Source organism: Sus scrofa, chromosome 12, assembly GCF_000003025.6.
Source record: "Sus scrofa isolate TJ Tabasco breed Duroc chromosome 12, Sscrofa11.1, whole genome shotgun sequence".
In the NCBI taxonomy this organism is placed as follows: domain Eukaryota; kingdom Metazoa; phylum Chordata; class Mammalia; order Artiodactyla; family Suidae; genus Sus; species Sus scrofa.
In genome coordinates this window covers 37,572,291-37,577,342 of record NC_010454.4, presented here as the reverse complement: position 1 = coordinate 37,577,342, position 5,052 = coordinate 37,572,291, and the positions used below count along the sequence as shown (strand labels likewise).

The window sequence follows — 5,052 nt, the reverse complement described above, 5'->3', positions numbered from 1 at the left end:
GCAGCAGCTAAAAGCTCTGGAAATCTTTTAAACAAAGGTAAGAAGCATTTCACGAACTTAGACATAGAACATTTATAGAGAAGATCCTTGAAATTTCTTAAGAAATATCAGAGTAAAACTGAAACCCAATTTCTGAGTTTATGTATTTTTTATTTTTTAAAATTTTTTTGTCTTCTTTGGGCTGCACCTGTAGCATATGGAAGTTCCCAGGCTAGGGTTCCAATTGGAGCCGTAGCTGCCAGCCTATACCACAGCTACAGCAATGTGGGATCTGAGCCTCATCTGTGACCTACACCACAGCTCATGGTAATACCGGATCCTTAACCCACTTAGCAGGGCCAGGGATTGAACCTGCATCCTCAGGGATACTGGTCTGGCTCGTTACAACTGAGTCACGACAGGAATTCCAATTTCTGAGTTTAGAGAGAAAAATTATCTGAAACTTATGCAAGTATTTGAAACTCCAAATTATTTGCAACTTGACCTTTACTGAGTCAAATGGCAGCCCATTACAGCCCCGTCTGTTTCTTCCCTCCTGAGCTCCATGCTAGGTTTATTGGAATAGCACATTCTCTCCTTCTCTGCCAACCAGGAACTTCACATTTGAATTTCAGCTAAAAGAAGGGACACAAATAAACACCCGTTACATTTTCAGATCAGAGGAAGCCAAGGTGCAACTTTCTTCCATCATCCCGAATCCGGGTTCATCTGACACCAGCAGGCTCTACCATACCATCTAAGTTCAACCCCAACAAGAGATATACCTAGATACCCCAGTGGAGAAGTTAGTGCCACATCTGCCCTGGCACCCAAGATCAGCCGCCTGGATCTGTCTCCAAAAAAAGTTGGTGATGACATCGCCAAGGCAACTGGTGATTATAAGGGTCTGAGGATTATAGCAAAACTGACCATTCAGAACACACAGGCCCAGATTGAGGTGGTACCTTCTGCCACTGCCCAGCTCATCAAAGGTCTCAAGGAACCACCAAGAGGGAGTTTCCATTGTGGCACAACAGAAACAATCCGACTAGCATCCATGAGGATGCGGGTTCGATCCCTGGTCTTGCTCAGTGGGTCCAAGATCTGGTGTTGCTGTGAGCTGTGGTGTAGGTTGCAGACGCAGCTCAGATCACGCGTTGCTGTGGCTGTGGCATAGGCGGGCAGTTGTAGCTCCGATTAGACCCCTAGCCTGAGAACTTCCATATGCCACCAGTGTGGCCCTAAAAAGAAAGAAAGAAAGAGAAAAAAGAAACGGGCAACAGACAGAAAGAAGCAGAAAAACAATTAGGCACAATCAAAACATCACTTTTGATGAGATTGCCAACATTGCCCAACAGATGGGGCACCAATCTTTAGCTAGAGAACACTCTGGAACCATTAAAGAGATCCTGGGGGCTTCCCAGTCTGTAGGCTGTGATGTTGATGGCCGCCACCCTCACGGCCTCACAGATGACACCAACAGTGGTGCTAGTTTAAAACTGTAAAGAAAATTAATAAAGGGTATTTGATAACCAAAAAGAAAACACACACACACACATTACAAGTTATTTCATCAATAACGGTCTCTGAGGAGAGAGTTTTAAAAGTCAGGAGTTCCCACTCTGGTACAACAGGATCTGTAACATCTCTGCAGCACCAGGACTCAGGTTCTATCCCCAGCCCGGCACAATGGGTTAAAAGGACCTGGCACTCCCACAGCTACCATATAGGTTGCAGCTGCGGCTTGGATCTGATTCCTGGCCTGGGAACTCCATAGGCCAAGAGGCAGCCAAAGAAGAAAAATAAATAAATAAATAAAAATAAAAATCAGAGACGGAGCCTACGGCAGGCCCTCTGGGCCCTCGCATTAAGTCTCCTTGACTTGTCTCTGCTTTCAGAAGCAGCTGCGGTGGATAGTTCTGTATGAGTTCAGATACACCCAGGACTAAGACTGCTCATGACCATAAACAGTGCACCTTTCATATTCTGCCTCAGGACATTCTCTAGAGCCACAGGCATCTGCTAGAACCAAAGACAAGTGCCATCGGGGCAAACTTATCCAAAGGGGAATGGGAGTGGATGAAGATCCAGCCTCCCATCCTTCAGAGGGACCACTCTAAGAGGCATTCTGTAGTTTCTCAGGAGGCGCAACTAACCAGAGGCCCTGTCACCCACAGCAACAATTCTTACAATCCTGTTTTTTTGTTTTGTTTTGTTTTGTTTTTTGTCTTTTTAGGGCTGTACCCACGGCATTATGAGGTTCCCAGGCTATGCGTTGAATCGGAGCTATAGCCTCCAGCCTACACCTCAGCCACAGCAATGCCAGATCCAAGCCACGTCTGTGACCTACACCACGGCTCAGGGCAATGCCGGATCCTTACCCCACTCAGTGAGGCCAGGGGTCGAACGTGCATCCTCATGGATACTAGTCAGATTCATTTCTGCTGAGCCACGATGGAAACTCCCATAGCAACAATCTACATAAGACTCTTATAAAACTGATAAGAACAGATACTACCCTTGTTCTTAGCCAAAAGGCCAAGAAGCCATAAGTGAAGTAAGTTGGACAGAGAAAGACAAATACCATATGATATCACTCATATGTGGACTCTAAAATATGGCACAAATTAACAGAAACAGACTCACAGACAAGAACAGACTTGTCATTGGCAAGGGGAAGTGGGGGGAGTGGGATAGAAGGGGAATTTGGGGTTAGTAGATGCAAACTACTACTTTTTTTTTTTTTTTTTTTTTTTTTTGCATTTTAGGGCTGCACCTACAGCATGTGGCAGGTCCCAGGCTAGGGGTCTAATTGGAGCTGCAGCTGCTGGCCTACACCACAGCCACAGCAATGCAGGATCTGAGCCACGTCTGTGACCTACACCACAGCTTATGGCTATGCTGGTTCCTTAACCCACTGAGCAAGGCCAGGGATAGAATCCATGCCCTAATGGATCCTAGTCAGGATCATTAAGCCCTGAGCCATGAGGGGAACTCCGCAAACTATTACATTTAGAATGGATAAGCATTCAGGTCCTGCTGTATAGCACAGGGAACTGTGTCCAATCACTTATGATAGAACATGATGGAAGATAATATGAGAAAAAAGAATGGAGTTCCCGTCGTGGCGCAGTGGTTAACGAATCCGACTAGAAACCATGAGGTTGCGGGTTCGGTCCCTGTCCTTGCTCAGTGGGTTAACGATCCGGCGTTGTGGTGAGCTGTGGTATAGGTTGCAGACGCGGCTCGGATCCCGCGTTGCTGTGGCTCTGGCGTAGGCCGGTGGATTCGACCCCTAGCCTGGGAACCTCCATATGCCGCGGGAGCGGCCCAAGAAATAGCAACAACAACAACAACAAAAAAAAGACAAAAGAGAAAAAAAAAAAAAAAAAAAAAAAAAAGAATGTGTATGTATGACTGGATCATTTTGCTGTACAGCGGAAATGGACAGAACATTATAAATCAACTATAATTAAAAAATAAAAATAAATAAAAAATAAATAAGAGAGTTCCCATCATGGGTCAGAGGTTAATGAATCTGACTAGGAATCTTGAGGTTGCAGGTTCAGTCCCTGGCCTCGCTCAGTGGGTTGAGGATCCAGCATTGCCATGAGCTGTAGTATAGGTCACAGACTTGGCTCAGATCTGTCATGGCTGTGGCTGTGGCATAGGCCATCGGCTACAGCTCTGATTAGACCCCTAACCTGGGAACCTCCATATGCTGTGGGTGCAGCCCTAGAAAAGACAAATAAATAAATAAGACCCTTGTATGATCTTTGCCTTCACTATTTCATTTTCTTCAGTCCCTCCTGTGATCATCTTCCAAATAAATTACCTTCACTCAATTCTTTGTCTTAGGCTCTGCTTTCAGCTGAAGTCAGTAGTCTTCACTGGTATTTGAGTTCTCTGTCCAGGGACTCAGCTAATCTTGGTACCTCATCCCTCTCATATCTATGGCTGGGGACTTGTGGGAGCCAACTGATAGCCATGAGTATGGGAGAATTCTGCAGAGAACAGAGACAGATAAGGCAGGGGAGAGAAAAGAACTCAGACCTGGACAAGGCAGAAGAGGAAAGGCTTTGATGGAATGGGCAAGAGGGTAACGGGGGATCCTGGGCTATCCAAAAGGGAGCAGCCTCCTTCACTCTGGTGAGGAGACTAGCTCAAGACTGTGCTGAGGCTATGTTGACATATCACCTCCCTTTGTATTCTTCTCCTAATTCTTATTCTGAGAGTTCCAATGATTCCCAGACTCATGCAGGAGCATGCAGTAATGGCTACCGTCTCCATTCCACAGATGATTTATGACAAAGAGGAAAATTCTAAGGAGAGAAGGGAAGGCATGGTTCAGGCTGTATCCCTAAGGATCCCCAGTTCATTCCAATCTTTCTTAGCCCTTTGTCTCCCTGCTTTTCCTCATTCCCCCAGCTGTCCATGAGGTAGAGTTTCACGGTAGATTAGAGGAAGGCAAAGGCCACTGAGCTCCTCACTTTCACCTGTGTGTGTGTATATACATATACATATACATATATATATATATATATATATATATATATATATATTTTTTTTTTTTTTTTAGGTCCACACCTGCGGCATATGGAGGTTCCCAGGCTAGGGATCAAATCAGAATTGAAGCTGCTGGCCTATGCCACAGCCACAGCCATAACTCACTGAGCAAGGCCAGGGATCAAACCACCATCCTCAAGGAGCCACAATGGGAACTCCTCACCCTGGGTATTTGATTCTCGGGTTCGGGAGCTGTGGCCCAGCCTCAGTGCCAGGATCACTTTTGAACCCTCACAGGATCACACTTTCTCCATTTCCTCCTCTAAAATTGTCCAACGAGGTCATTCCTCTCTGCTCACACTTCTTGGGACTGGAGTTCTAGATCCTGTTACTCATTCCCTAAACTTACGAAGAAAAATTAAAGCTCCTTAGGAACAGAAGGTATGCTTCACTGTGGATGTCACTGTGTCTTCTGCCCTTTGTCAAGGGAATCTGTGTAAGAAGGCCTGCCTTTAAACCCGCGGCAGTTTTCCAGACAGCCTGCACTTGCACTTTCTGTTTGCAAAG

At 45.8% G+C, this 5,052-nt stretch overlaps 1 pseudogene; it reads left to right on the top strand.

Annotated features, from left to right (window-relative positions):
* Positions 649-1,484, top strand: LOC100736689 (annotated as a pseudogene).